The sequence below is a fragment of the Thermobia domestica genome, chromosome 3 (genome assembly GCF_964235325.1).
Source record: "Thermobia domestica chromosome 3, izTheDome1.hap1.1, whole genome shotgun sequence".
NCBI lineage: Eukaryota > Metazoa > Arthropoda > Insecta > Zygentoma > Lepismatidae > Thermobia > Thermobia domestica.
The window spans coordinates 260,854,411-260,870,648 of NC_137456.1; the positions used below are offsets into that span (position 1 = coordinate 260,854,411).

General features: G+C 38.3%; 2 protein-coding genes across 2 annotated transcripts in view; one reads left to right on the forward strand and one right to left on the reverse strand.

The window, feature by feature from the left end:
• LOC145681034 (uncharacterized) overlaps positions 1 to 3,389 on the reverse strand; it is a 187,512-nt gene extending 184,123 nt beyond the window's left edge. Inside the window, exon 1 of the mRNA XM_081752352.1 lies at positions 3,316 to 3,389. The gene's annotated coding sequence lies outside the window, so the exon portion shown is untranslated. The remainder of the gene's footprint in view (positions 1 to 3,315) is intronic.
• The window catches only part of LOC145681035 (relaxin receptor 2-like), a 1,105,974-nt gene that overhangs the window by 871,789 nt on the left and 217,947 nt on the right, over positions 1 to 16,238 (forward strand). The window lies entirely within an intron of this gene.

The window sequence follows — 16,238 nt, forward strand, 5'->3', positions numbered from 1 at the left end:
TACACTGAAGCACCCCTAAAGTGAATATGACCAAAGACATGAAAGTCCACGACCCAAGAATGATTATTTAAGGACAAAAAGTCGATTTGTTGCAAAAGAAGTATATATGCAAGGAATTTGTGCTTAGATTAGTACATAAATTTACATCGAATCAGTAGCGTAGCCAGGATGTGTGTTTGGGGGGCGGGGCAAGTGCTGTTATAGGTACATATAGAAAAATTACAAAAAAAATATATAAATATAAAAAAATATAAAAAATTACAAACATCAAAGTACATTGTCGGACCTCTTTGGGGGGGGGGGGGAGCGGCCCCCCTTCCTTACGCCACTGCATCGCATCAGCAATTGGTAACAATATGCAAACCCGAAAGGGAATTACTAAAATGAACTTTGCTAATTAAAAAGGTCATATTTCCGTACACTAATGCTACGTACTTTCTGGAATGAACCGTAACCAACTAGCGACGCCAATGTAAACTTAAACGTTTTTATTTTCAGCGGAACTTGTACGGCGATGCAATTGTAAATCTATATCAAAATTAGGGTTTTATATAAGTTGTCCATGAGTCGTGGGGGGGGGGGATTTCTTGATGCAATTATTAAATACAGTGCCATGCTGAGATGTAGCAAAAGATAATCTCACTTACTCTACCCTACATTTGGAGCGCTTACCTCTTGTGCGTGGAGTGCCTGGTTGGATTGCCGGCCAAGTGAATTGTTTTGGACAACATCGTGGGTTTACGGAGGGTACTCCCGTTTCCTCCCACATTCTCATTCCACCAATTACTCGCTTGATTTAATCATAGTCTCCCTTACCCTAAATGGCATAATCCTGGGACGTTAAACTTAAAAATTTAATTTTCTACCCTATATTTAAAAATAATGGTTAAATATTGAACTTATCATAACCTACTATACCCTACCCTACATTTGACACAAATGGCAGAGCATTGAGTTAAATAACCTACCTTCATGTATACTACTCTACCCTGCGATATCGTACTCTACCCAAATATTCTCTACTCTTCGTTATCCTACCCTACAGTTCAGTGCAAAAACCGAACGTTATTTTTAAGAGGAGAAAGTATTTGTGTGAAGCCTAGCGTAGTTTGTAGCCAAACATTACCCATCCTTACTTGGAAATGTAGCTTAAGAGGCGGACAAAGAAATGTGAGCCGTTAGAACAGAGCTTTTTCTTCTTTAAAGGGGACTGTGGACGCATATACTTGCATGACCAACTTTCATGAAAGATTTGTTTCATCATGCATGTTGGAAGAAGTTTTTGCCCACACACGTACCAAGTTGCTGTTCAACTTATCGGAGGAAAGAGCCACGTGATTTCTTCCGCTATCGTGATTGGCGGACGTAAATATAAAACAACCAACTTGTATGAACGAGTTCATACACGGCAAACCTGCACGAAGAACGGCAGAACTATCATGCATCTTTACAGATTTTGAAAACTCTCAACATGCACTGAGGCCATACACGAACAACTTGCCTGTGCTTTTATCATTTCTCATGCACGTTGGAAAATTTCTTCATGCATGTGTCTGCATTTAGGGACTCCTTAATACTTGGACCCCCGGTACACATATTTGATTTGGTCTGGAATTTAGCACATCTTTCAGCAGCGTGGCTATACGCGACAGGTCCTATAGCTTAACGTAAGATCCAAACTGCATGAGCTTCTGCCGGCGGGTCTCCCCCGCCATCCCGCTTTAAAAAAAACTGAGTTTCTATATATTTCTGGAAATAACAGATAAAAGCTTTTTTTTCAGTATTTCATGTACCTTTTTCAAAAAAAAAAAAAAAAAGTTTGTCCACCAGCATTAAAACATATTTGCGTTCACGAGGAGTCAACTTCGCCCGCTTTCTTCCCATATCTAGAATGAAAAGTTACCACATGCTACGCGAATCAGTATTCAGTTGTTACTGCACTTGTTGTTACTCTTGTAGGCCCTACTGCATAGTGTTTTAGCCAGTCAAACGTATGATATGATATGACGTCATAGTTTTATACAGCTATCGATTATTCGTAGATAAGTTAATCCTTCCTCACAAACTGTTGGTGCAGCGATGTAGGATTCTTGTCCAAAGATAAAAATAATCAATTGATTATCTTATCCGATCCGAATCTTCGGTTGGTGCAACCGGGCATTTATGTATTAGCAATGTATCATTGAAATCTAACCCTAAATATGGAAGAAATATGTTCACAACGATGCGTTATATAGCTAGGTATGATAGATAGACGTAACGCATAGAAACTACACTGCAAAAACACACAAACCTGTGCTAAGTAGCCACTAAAAGCATAACGCTGTGACCTAGCTCGTGCAGGGCGAAGCTGATGGGCCAGCACAGTAACGCTTGAGTGCGTCCGAAGGGAGCAGGCGCGTCAGTGACGGTGGGTATAAGCGCAAGCGAGGGTAGTGAAAACATGTTTGTTTCGGCAGTCATACAAATTTCAATAGCACTTGTCATGGTTTGATACTGGCAACACTTCACTTGTAAACACAAAATAAAGCGTCTGTACACTTTACAGAAATACATTGCCGTTGAGTTAGAAGTGATTTTCATTTGGCAATTTTAAGAAGAAAATCGTGTACAACAATTTCTTAACTGTCTCTCGTTAATTTTGAGTAGTTCTATATAACACACATGATATGTCACACCCTTTACACACACGCGCCATATCTACACTGCTTTTCGCGCCAGCATATCATAACAAGTGCACCTCTCCGCGAAATAGTTCATTCGCCTCCACATACAGTGTTGCTTACATACAAAACAACCACTTTCTTAGTTTATACTATTACCCTTACCTGAATTTCACTCATTCTTTCTTACAAACCAAAATAAATTCTCCATTTTTTGACCAGGTAAATTTCCTAAAATTGGTAGGGCGATACATCACATCACAATGTCACTAAGCTTTTCGTCCTTTGTACACGTATACTTAAAAGACTTCCATAAACATACCCGAAACTTAACCTTTATCGTTATCTTATAAAAATATTTCATTCCCAGAATCCATTTCAGTTAATGTACAAGTATCGAGCTTACCTCTTACTGGAAGTTTACTGGCTACCAAAAATTTAATTACATCAAAAATACTTAACATAATATGGATAAAACGACAGAATTGGCTGTACGAGTTTTTCTACCTCGTAATCACTAGGGCGCTGCATCTCTAATTTATTTTTCTTACTTCTGAAATCTTGCTTATTTTGTTCCTTTTGTGTAGCAGCAGCAGCATTATCTTCTGAGCTGCTTTTCTTTCTTAAAATATTTTAGTAAAGACATACTCACTTTTAACTTTCTTCTTCTTCTTCTTCTGCGGTTGTTTCTTGCCTAACACTTTTAACTTTTTATTTGCAACAAACTAACTTTGGATAACTGAAAAGTCACTGTTGCCAAACAACACAAGTTATTCCATGTCAAAGGAATTGGAATCATCCGTGTTTTATAAGTAACGTAAGTGGTCACTTTTACGTTCATGATACAAATTCTCGTGCTAATAGATTATTCTCGTATTGACATAAAAAGACAGTTATTTAAAAATAGGCCTATATAAATATTTTCGTGCTTCATATTGGACATATTGCGCACAGGAGCACTAGATCAATCGAAATTAGCAGATGGGGTAGCAAGCTGTACATTTGGTCATTCCTTACACATTCTACCTATCGTTACCGATCGGTAAATAATTTAAATTATTGAGTAAATTTTGTTATTTTTAAATGACTGAAACGAGGTAATCTTACGATGACGTTTTAAAAGCTGGTAATTTAAGTGATGCAGGAAGTCATTTGGGGGCTGGCCCTGATGGGCCCCCAGTAACTACATCCCTGAGTATGTCCAAATGAAGTATACAAACGTTGGTACTTTGCAATTCTATGTAAGTTTAATTGAAGGTTTAGGAATATGCAAAGATGGTCAATGAGGAATTAAGATGTAAATATATTCTTGCATCTAATCCCATGTAATGACATTAATCCGGCAAAAGTGAAAGATGTTAAAATATTTCCTGTCTTCTTGTGACTCGCAAACAGTAACTGGATTGAATGTGATATGGACGAAAATCTACTTGTAAATTCCATGTAAATGTGCTCTGCACTAACATGTTTACTTTCCTTGCGTTCATTTACTATTCTACAAATTGTATAGTGCATTGTACTATTATTTTTAAGATTATTTTTTTTAATACTTGAACACAATCACAAGGTATGTTTTAATATTTAGAGTTAATATATGCCAAGAACTACATACTTTGTCAAATTTGTTCATTAACCTCCTGAGACCCTGCGTATTGCATGCAATACGTTTTTCGAACGCCTGTCATGGCTACGAATATTTAAGAACATGCCCGAATATCGATTACTGTATTCGAGAAGTTGCAAGGCAGCTGGTTTTTGTTTTTACCCATAGGTGGATCTATTGTCTGCTGAAGACATGGAAGAAACGGTTGAAGCTATGGACGCATCTGATACAGGTACGTTTTGAATAATTTCTCAGAAACTAAAACATGGTAAAGTAAATTTCAAGCTTAATGATTTACATATCTTATGCTTATATTACGAAGGGAAGTATACAATTTTCCTTGTATATTGTATGCAATACATAGCAATTTGACACCCCAAGCACTGCATACAATTCGACCCATTGCCGATCAATAGGAAAGCAGTATGACGAAATGGTTTTTAAATATGTACTATTGGGTCTATTGTTACCTAATATACAAAATTTCATCAGAAGTTTTGACAAATCAATGCTCGGGTTTCAGGAGGTTAAAACAGTACTATTTTAGTTAAGTATGACTTCAAAATTAAAAGTTCTAACAACGTTAGACTTTATATTTTTTTTAAATTTTGACTATAAGCACTTACTCAGGGTACTCTGGGTTACACGAATAGGGAGTTCTAATATTAAACGTAGAAAGTTGGGTTTGAGAGTCTGTACAAAAAAAAGTTTAATAAATTTCAGACTTATATGGTTTAGTCCACATCAAATTACGTAATTTTTCAAGTTTTGGGTTGTGTTCGGAATCAATAAATGCTTAAAAGATTAAATAAGTTATTTAAGTTTGAACTGAATTGTATTTAAGTGAAAATTCGTCTGGAAATAGTAAATTACCCACAAATATATTGCTTTTGGACTGGTCAAAGGGAAGTTGGATCATGATTTAAGCTGATTTGTATTTTCCTAGGGATTGATATGAATAAGGTAAACTAGATTTAGCCATATAGTTAGCTCATTCAAGTGAAATTTTCATTTGTCTTCAGTGGAATAACATATTTTGCAAATGACATAGCCTTCAATATGATCAGTGCTTAAGGAACTTCAGCTCGCCTCCATCGAATGGGATAGCTGATACCTAGATTCCCTACACAAATGTCTTAGCTACAACGAAAATCTAAATTTTCAGAAATGCTGACTAACGTATAAAACTAATTTACGGAAATAAATTGTAAAATATTACGTATTATCAAAATTATATTCTGGGTTAAAGTAAATCTAACCCGTTTTATACTAAACCTACTCGAATGTTTACTTTTATTAAAGTTTGCGATTGGATTACATATTTGATCTAGTGATACTCGAAATTACAGTGCGATCCTTCAGTTCCATATGGGTCTAGTACAGTAAAAATAAAAGTTCCTATCACAGGTTAGATTAAATTATCTTCCAGGTCTTATCTTAGTAATATTGCTTAAATAATGCATGTACAAGGATCTGAAAGATTTGTTGAGTTGATTTTGTGCTTAACGTCCTTTTCAGTAACAAGGCTATATGAGACGGGACCTACTGATTAAGTTGGAAACCGTTACACGAGATCCCGCCGGGAATCGAACCTGTGTCTCCCATGCCAAATGCACGCGCGCTGAAAGATTTGTGCAGTATTTCTTTGGCAATACATGTACCGCTGTTTAAAAAAAGTGGCGCGTATATTGTAACTCACGATATTTCGAATTTATTCAATTTTTCTTACATTTATGGATACAATTCTGTTATTAGTAATTGGAGATAATAGAAAGCAATCCATTTATTGATATATCCAAAATATATAATAAAATAATTAAAAATATAAGCTAAAAGAAAATTAGGCTTGGTTTTGTATATCCTGGCAATCATGCTTTTCATGGATTTTTGAAGTAATAGAGCACGATTGAGAAAGGAAATTGGCAGTAAAAGAGCTGCTGGAAAGCGGAGTAAAAAAATTGGTTTAAATCTAATGTCTAGATTGTCTACATAGCCAAGGGGGGACCCATCGGGGCCAGGCACCCCCAAATGATTTCCTGGCCCCCCAAATGACCAGCTTTTAAAACATCATAGTAAAATTATCTCGCTTCATTCATTTAAAAGCAACAAAGTTTACTGACAATTAATAATTTACCGTAAAATAGTATGGAAAAATATTGTTTATCCATACCGATCGAAAAATAGGATACTTTTTTGTGACAGCAGATTACATAATTTACTGCGATTTATATTTGACAGTTTGAAGACGAACTTCTTAACAAGGTACTATAAATACAGCCATAAAACAAAGGTACTAAACAGATTTGTAAGTACAGTATATTTTTATATGCTTTAACAAGTATTTTAAAAGACATAGAGGGTGGAAAATTTAGTGAAAGACAATGTTTTTATTCAGTTTGGATTTCATTCGCTCTCTTTTATTTCTACTCAGTGTAATAAAATAGTTGTTTTTTTTTTTTTTTTTTTAGTCACGAATAATAAATAAATATTTTTGTCAGGAAACCGTAAAGAGATTAAGTGAAATTTCAAAGAAAATCAATCTTGTGTAGATAGGTTCTGTATACAAGGTCTTATCATAGGTGTCCAAACTCGCGAGCCCTACGCTCGTAAGCTCGGCACTCACGCTCAACCGGGCTCGGGCTCAATAATTGAGCGCGAGCCCGAGTAAGCCCGAGCCCCAATGAAATAAGTGAGCGCGAGCCCGAGTGAGCCCGAGCCCACTTGAGATTAGTGAGCGCGAACCCAATCGAGAGAAGAGAGTGCGAGCCCGAGTGAGCGCGAGCTCAGTTAACAGAAGTGATCGCGAGCCCGAGTGACCGCGAGTCCAGTTAAGAGAAATGAGCGCGAGTGCGAATGAGCGCGAGCCCAGTTCAGGGAAGTGATCGCGAGCCCAGTTGGGAGAAGTGATCGCGAGCGCGAGTGAGTGCGAGCCCAGTTGGGAGAAGTGATCGCGAGCCCGAGTGAGTGCGAGCCCAGTCGAGAGAGATGAGCGCGAGCCCGAGTAAGTGCGAGCTCAGTTGAGTGCGAGCCCGCGCTCAATTCACACTCACGTGGACTAATTTGCTTTAGAGTCAAAAAAATAGGATATTCATTCCATGTGAAGAATTGTAAAGGAAGAATTAAACAACTTTACAAAATGAAAAATCACATTCTTGAGGTCTGAGCTGTCATTTTATTGTCCAGAGGACTTCAAACACCTTTCGATAGAGAACCGACTTTTTCATGGCTATTATGAGAGAATGGTATTTGAGGCAGGTATTTGTTTTTTGTTGTTTTAGTAACAACTTACATGACCCAAGCTTTTTATGTGTGTGTGTGTGTGTGTGTGTGTGTGTGTGCGAGATCATAGAATAAGGAAACTACTTGACCTTGCGAAGTAGGAAATTTTTTTACTAACAACTAATGAAGCTGTGCGTTCATAGAAAAGTCGAGCGAAATAATTATGTATTATTTAATTATAGATTCCCCAATAAACAAGAGTAGCTCTTAAGAATGTTGATAACTTGCATCATAATGGTTATTCAGCCCATTAATTTATATGAGGAAACAAAGAATTTTATCCTGTTAATTTTACTGACTACTTCTTGAAATCTTTAAATGTATTCTATGCGAAATTTAACCATTGTACTGTATTATGTAATTTTAATATATATTGTAAGGATCCCCACGTTGCCGTACCAGGCAATAACCACGTGTGAACTACATGTGTTGATAATAAACACAAACAAACAGACGACGTTCCCGAAGAGGAGTCGATCACCATCGCCATCAGTCGGAAGGACGAGTACCCACGATGGAAGCCGACAAGACAGAATAAAAGGGACCTGCACACCTCGACCAACATCAATCTTCACGGATTGATCACAACACCTAAAACCCCTCTCACGACGCTTGGTCACCGAGAGGTACCTATCCTTATACCCACGACGCACGGTCAACGGGTTCCTATCCTCTTTCTCACGACGCACGGTCACCGAGAAAGAGAAACCTAATCTACACCCCTCTCACGACGCACGGTCACCGAGAGTACCTAACCCCAAGGCCCACGACGCTTGGTCACCGGGCTCCTATCTAATCTCACCTAAATATTAGAGGAAATTCTTACTATAATTTGTGTACATAAAACTTTTGTAATAAAAAGGTGAAGGGAAAAGTCCAAATCCCGAGTACATTATTTGCTCTACCCGAGAAATCTTTACATGGTAGATGCGTCGGCGTCTATTTGCAGACACTAAAAGGACTTTCCTACGGGGCGCTCTTTTTATCACGGACTTAAAAACTTTTAACATACAGTGTAAGTGTTACTAAAAGCAGGATCATATAAAAGATAGTATCCTTATTCTCATAAATACTCTCATTACTCTTAACGGTAGATTGATTCGTTACAGGCTGGCAGGTATTTATGCCGACAACTAGATCTGCGAAAAATACATATAAAGAAGGCGATAACAATATGGCAGAATCAGGCTCCCGTATACCTCTTAATATTCCTCACTTAACTAGATATTCTGGTCACAGTACTGACGATCCCGATCGATTTTTCATGCTGTTTGATCATTTGGCTTTACTTCAGGCTTGGACCCCCGAAAAGAAGAAAGAAATTCTTCCTATGTATCTACAGGACGTAGCTCTTGACTTTGTCTTACAATTGCAAAATCTGAATCAATTCGACACACTAAATTACGAACAGCTGAAAACCAAATTAATTTCTCTGTCCCGCCCAAATATACCAGCGTATAAGGCGGAATTAGAAATTTTTCAAATTCAACAAAGCGAGAATGAATCAGTCGATTCATATTTCTTAAGGAAATTGAGGGCTATTAGACAGCTGATGCCAGAGGCTTCAGAGGAACAGAAAATTCATTTTCTTTCGTTAGGACTACAACGAAATTTGCTGCAAAAGATAGCGTTGGAATCCTTTCCAACAATCCAGCGGCTGCAGGAACGACTCCACGAACTGGAAAAAGCTCAAGATCTCATGCAAAAGAGGAATTATGTAGAATTGTCACAGGCAATTCATTCTTTAATCGGCCAACCTAACCGCCCCTCACCACTCCCTTTGTACGACCAGTATAGCCAAACGAATTCCAATTCATGCATGCCAACCTATGCACAACAGCCAACTTCTACTGTGCATCACACCCAACCTGCTCCTAGTTATTCGCAATCGTTACCTTCTGCACCTCCATCGCAGAATATCTTCCCTCCTCAGTCAACTTCCTCTGCACCTGAAGTTTCGAATCCGCACCCCCACCATAGTCAAAACCCGCCCTCACAACCTCCTCACACGGACCTTACCAAATTAGCAAATCAAATGGCCGAGTTATCGTTAGTGGTAGCACAGAACGCCATGAAGTCTAATTATAGGCGTAACAACGGAGGAAAAGTTCGTAAAGGAAACGGACAAAAAGCGGATGCGAAGAATAGCAATAAAGGAAATAACGGTGGTAGAAAAAGGAACAATTTTGTAAAGGGCGACAAAATATCAGTCTGCTCAATTTGTTACAAGAAGAACCACGGAGCATCTACCTGTTGGAATAATCCAAAAAATTCCAACCAGGGAAACGCCTAGATGGGCTCGCAGGCCAAAGTCAAGCCTCGCGGGCCATTTCCGAAAAGTCGGCGCGGGCCACACAGACACCACCACAATTAAGATTTGTTGGCATTCAAGAAGAGCAGGCAACAGCGAAAACTCTTAAGGACACGGACGCCAATTTTTTCACCCAGACGACCAATAATGAACATCGTGAACATGTTAGATTGGGAATAGAAAATAATAAACTGTTACTCAATATTAATATTAATACAAACAGTCTACCAGCTATAATAGACACTGGTTCTAGTCTTAGTCTATGGTCAAGACGGGACGTACCCCCAAAATGTACGCTAATACCATTTCAAACTCGTATCAAGGGCATTGCCAACAAAGTTCTAACTTTAAAAGAAATAGCTTTAATTAAATTTAAAATTGGCAACACCACTTTTTCACATTACTTCCGCATCATAGATGCTGACTTCAATCCAATTTTTGGAAATGACATTCTCACAAGACTTTTCTCTCAAATAGACTTGGAGAATAAATCTATATCATTATACAGAAAACCTAGGAAACCTACGTTTCCAATAGAAAAGCAAGAATCGGAAGAAATGTCACGAGACACTATGCACTCATTGCACTTGCAAAGGAATGCAAACGTCATCACAGCAAGTAAAGTTACGATACCAGCGAAATCACATTTCTTCTTTCCTGTATCGATTCAAAGAGAAACAATTCATGACGCTGCATTTTACATTACTCCATTGCAATCATTATTAGACCGATACGGCTTACAGGCAATGGCCATGAGAGTACCGAGTAACGACCTCACATTACTCATTTCCAATCCCACGTCACGAATAATAACATTAAATAAAGGTACACCAGTGGCGTATACAGAGGAGGGCGTGGAAGAATTTTCATTTACAATAGAAGAAGAAAAGAAAGCGCATCAATTTCGTACTCAAGAAGAGATAAAGGAAAGATTAAGGCAAACTGCTAAATCTTTTAACATTAACCTTTTTGACATAAATCCAGATTTACCAGAATACCAGCGAATAGCTGTAACCAATTTATTGTATAAATACAGGGATGTGTTTTCATACAGCCCAGAGGATATAGGCTATTTTAGAGGATATGAACACAAAATTCGTATAGATAAAAGTGCGTCATTCCATCACCGTTCCCCACCGATTCCATTAGGGATAAGAGATCAAATTGATAAGCAGATACAACAGCTGTTAGATGCAAAAATCATAACGGAGACGCAGACTAGTAATTTCTCCTCACCTTTAATTGCAATTAAAAAGCCAAACAGTTCAGATTTCAGGCTTGTGTTGAACCTCCAGGCATGTAATGTTTATACAAAATACCTAAGCATACCATTTCAAAATACAGAGGACGTTTTACAGGTTTTAAAAGGAAAAAACCTGATTTCAAGTTTGGACATTTCCCAGTCGTATTTTCAAATAAAATTGCATCCAAAAAGCACTAAATATATGACTTTCGAGGTAAATCATACACGCAAAAGTTATAAATTCCTTAGATGCGTAATGGGCCATTGTTCCTCTTCCCAATCTTTAACCATAGTAATTAAAATGCTACTAGACGGCTTACCTAAACGCATTACCAATTTCGCAGACGACATCGTTATTGGTTCTTATACGTGGGAACAACAACTTTCAGATTTGGAGCTTTTATTTCAAAAATTAAGGAAACACGACTTCCGAGCCAATCCCAAGAAGACGCACCTGTTATATACAGAACTACCAGTACTAGGATTCCTTGTATCCGGAGAGAAGATAAGCATCTCACCAAAAATCGCTAAGAAGATCAAGAATTTTAAAAAGCCAACGACCAAACGCATACTTAAGAGCTTTATTGGCCTATGCTCTTATTTACGAAGTCATATCAAGGACTTCACGACCAAGATAGAACCTTTCCAGCAACTTCTTACTAAAAATGCCAAATTTAAATGGACAGAAAAACATGACGAATTATTTGAAAAATTGAAAGAAGACATTTTGAATGCCCCTTCTCTCTATCATTTCGACGAAAAGCTAGAGATAAGGCTATACACAGATGCATCCTCTCACCAGATTGGAGGGCTATTAGCTTGTTTTGATCCCAAAACTAACGAAGAAAGAATCGTTTCCTATTGTAGCAGACGTCTCACAAAAACTGAGATCAAGAGCTCAGTATGGCAAAAAGAACTGTATGCTATTATATATGCTTTACGCAAATTTAGATATTTTTTACTCAATCGTAAATTTAAATTGTTCACAGACGCAAAATGTCTAACCTCTTTACGTAGTCACCCGGACAGGGTAGGGAAATACACTCGCTATAGACTTTTCCTAGCTGACTATAATTTTGATATCTGTCACATCGAAGGAAAGAAACATCCGGCTGATATCATTAGCCGCTTAGAGCAGAATAGCAGTGATATTTCAGAACCCATGGACCCACATCAGGCAATCGAAGATCTACATGCATACAGATCTAATTCATTAGAGGAACCCATTCTCCAAATAGAATACTCAGGATCTTTGAAGAACTTACGAGTAGAACAGCGTAAGGATGACGCATATGCTGATATTATAACAGTTTTAGAAGGGGGAGAACCGGCAAAAAGTTCCACCACGAGAGCAGCCAAATATTTCCAATTAAAAGACAACATATTGTATCGAACACAAAAACATCCAGAACTTGGGCTACTTCATCTTTTATGCATCCCGAAAAGCTTGGCAGGACATTGGTTCGAGTCTATTCATAAAGACCCGTCAGCTCCCCATTTTGGGTTTTCTAAGACATATAAGACTGTCCTTAACAAATATTACATGCCAAACATGAAATCATACTTGGCATTCAGAATCAAGAACTGTAGAGAGTGCCAACTCCTGAAAAAACTACCCAGAAAACAACAAGGTGAACTTCTGCACCACCCGATAGGCCATATAGGAGAACGATGGATGTTTGACGGCTTAGGTCCCTATCCGCACGAAGAAGGAAAACCAAAATATGTTTTAGTCGCCATCGAAACAAGTACACGTTATATAGTGACAAAGGCTGTTAATGGGATTACAGCAGATACAATTGAACAATTCTTATTGGAAGAAATCATTCTGAAATACGGCGCCTTTCGTTTCCTTCATCTAGACAGACATCCTGTGCACAGAGCGAAGAAACTTCAAAAACTAGCAGAGATATATAACTTTGAATTTAAGTTTTGCCCTGCTTTCAACCACCAAGACATAGGATTAGTCGAAGTTATGAACAAAACACTGCAGAATTCCTTAAAATTTTTCGTCCAACAAAATCACGAAACATGGCCAAAATTATTGCCTCATATTACTTTTGGTTTAAATAGTTTCGCTCAATTAGGAACGAAGAAATCCAGCTTCTTCCTCATGTTTGGATACGAACCCAGGACCATCAGCGATTGCAAACTAAGGATTACCCCTCAGCTACAGCTTGGACGGGACCAACTCGTAAAACTTCGAGAAAAGACTCGGCATAACTTACTGAAGGCTCACGAACAACAAAAGAAGTACTTTGATAGAAGACATAAACAACAAACTTTTCACACTGGAGATAAAGTACTCATTTACTTTCCCTTTCGAAGAATTGGAGAGTCATCACAATGGACCGATAGATACTGCGGACCGGCTACAATAATCTCAAAACTAAACAATAATCTCTATCGAGTTCGCATGCCCCATAATTTCAGGGAGAGAGAACAGAATATTTCCATTGACAGGATTAAGCAATTTCATGCCGCCGAAGAATACATATACAACGATAATGATGACTTACGCACCAGCTAGGAAGAAGAAAAAAAAAGAAGATAAGAAGAGAGAAACCCAAGATCGTCATCCTCTCAGCAGATATAAACGAGCGACATGCGAAGCGCACTCTTCATGTTTCAGCGGCAAAGAAGAAAAGAAAAAAAAACAACAAAGAAATAAAACATGGAATAGAAGAAAACAAGATACAGCATATGATACAGCTAACTATTTGAAGTGGCCAAATCTAGTACCCACCTTAGTATTCAATTCGCAAGCGATCCCTTGTCTTTTTTTTTTCACTCTTATAATTCCTAACCAACCTGCATTCTGTCATATAAATAAGCATACATACATACAATTTCCTTCAGTGAACAAAATTGCAAGCCAGCATTTTCTTTCGACTTCGAGCGAACGAACTTCACAAGGCCAGCTCTAACATTTTTTATCTTCGCTTCCCTGCTGCGTATCATATAACTGTCACTAACACACTAACCTACATATACAGAGCGTTCAGAAAATCAGGACTTTTGATTGGCAACCTTTTTCCGCCGTGACTACAATTATCAATGTAATGACTTTAACCGCTCTCTAAGCATGTCCTGCCATCTATTCACTAGTACTAGCTAGAACTAGACCAATATTAGAAACTTTTTATATAATAGCACCATATGACGTGCGACCTCCATAACATATACTACGGACATTACCATCAGTGACGTAGTTATAACTATTAACTGTAATCATCAGAGCTTCGACAGCCTCTCCTTTGAGGGAGATGACGTGCTATACGGATCCTGCTTAGATTAAGAGGACAAACTGTCAGTGCTCAACTTCAACTTTAAAACTTATGTGATAATATCTCAAACAGTGATATCAGTGACCAGTGCTTTTTAACTTTGATTTTGTGTTTCAGTGTTATAGTGTTTTCCAGTGTCTACTGTACCCAATATGCGGACTCCACGTGTTGGCACAAACACGAAAAAAATAATCCAGTGGCTTATTTTTTTTCTACGCCCCGGGGGTGTAAGGATCCCCACGTTGCCGTACCAGGCAATAACCACGTGTGAACTACATGTGTTGATAATAAACACAAACAAACAGACGACGTTCCCGAAGAGGAGTCGATCACCATCGCCATCAGTCGGAAGGACGAGTACCCACGATGGAAGCCGACAAGACAGAATAAAAAGGACCTGCACACCTCGACCAACATCAATCTTCACGGATTGATCACAACACCTAAAACCCCTCTCACGACGCTTGGTCACCGAGAGGTACCTATCCTTATACCCACGACGCACGGTCAACGGGTTCCTATCCTCTTTCTCACGACGCACGGTCACCGAGAAAGAGAAACCTAATCTACACCCCTCTCACGACGCACGGTCACCGAGAGTACCTAACCCCAAGGCCCACGACGCTTGGTCACCGGGCTCCTATCTAATCTCACCTAAATATTAGAGGAAATTCTTACTATAATTTGTGTACATAAAACTTTTGTAATAAAAAGGTGAAGGGAAAAGTCCAAATCCCGAGTACATTATTTGCTCTACCCGAGAAATCTTTACAATATAAATAAAAACTAAAACAATATTACATTGAATATTTTTAAAGCAAGGAACCCTTAAATAGGCCAGAAGAAATTAGTAAAATTGAATGAGTAAAATCTCGTCTATTTAAAAGAAAAATACTTCCTCATATAAGTCAATGGGCTTTTAAAAAAAGAAAGATAGCAATTCAACATAAAAAAATAAAAAATAAAAAAAATATAAAAAAAAATAAAAAATAAAATAAAATACACACACACACACCTCCTTTCATTAAAGTCTTTTTTCGAAAGCTACCGTACCCTGAAACGATGGCGTGTCGTTTGTTGCAACCAGAGTTAAAAGTGAAGGAAAACACGGGGGACGTCATCTCCCACTTCCAAAAATATCTATTGCGTCCCTCCACTTCCTAAAAAATATAGTGGACAAAGATAGGCACAAGGGATGACATGCGTTCCCCAACCTTTTCAGATCAATTTTTACCCCTGGTTACAACTCGATTTTGATGTTGTTTGACTTTTATTAAAAACAGACTCCAAATTGAACTGAACCCGCTTGATATAGACCGAGCTCACAGAATGGGTAAGGGCAAAAATAGACCGATCATTGTTAAATTTTCATACTACAAAAGGAAAGAGACCATACTGAAAAATGCATATCGTGCCAAGGGTACACCTGTGCGTATAAGTGAGGATTTTTCCTATAGTATTAGAGCCATTAGAAGAGAACTCAATGAATACCAGGTTCAAGCCAAGGCACGCGGACAAAGGATGCGAATGCAATTCGGTAAGTTGTATATTGATGGGAAATCTTATACTATCGAGGACCTACGAAACACAGATGACAAAAATCTAAGTGATACAGTTGGTGTGTGTTCAGTGAGTGTGAACAATGGAGACGCTTCAAAAAATTCAGCAGTTGCAGGTGCTTCTTGTAGGGTGTGGTCACCTGCAGAGCCTGTGGGGGTGAGTGATGAAGAGTTTCCAGCTTTGAGACAAACAATGAATGCAGCTCGAAGGGGCAGAGGTCAACCACGCCCTAGAGGAAGAAGGGAGAATGACCTTCAACAAGGTAACTTCTCAAAGTGAGTGCAGTGATGTG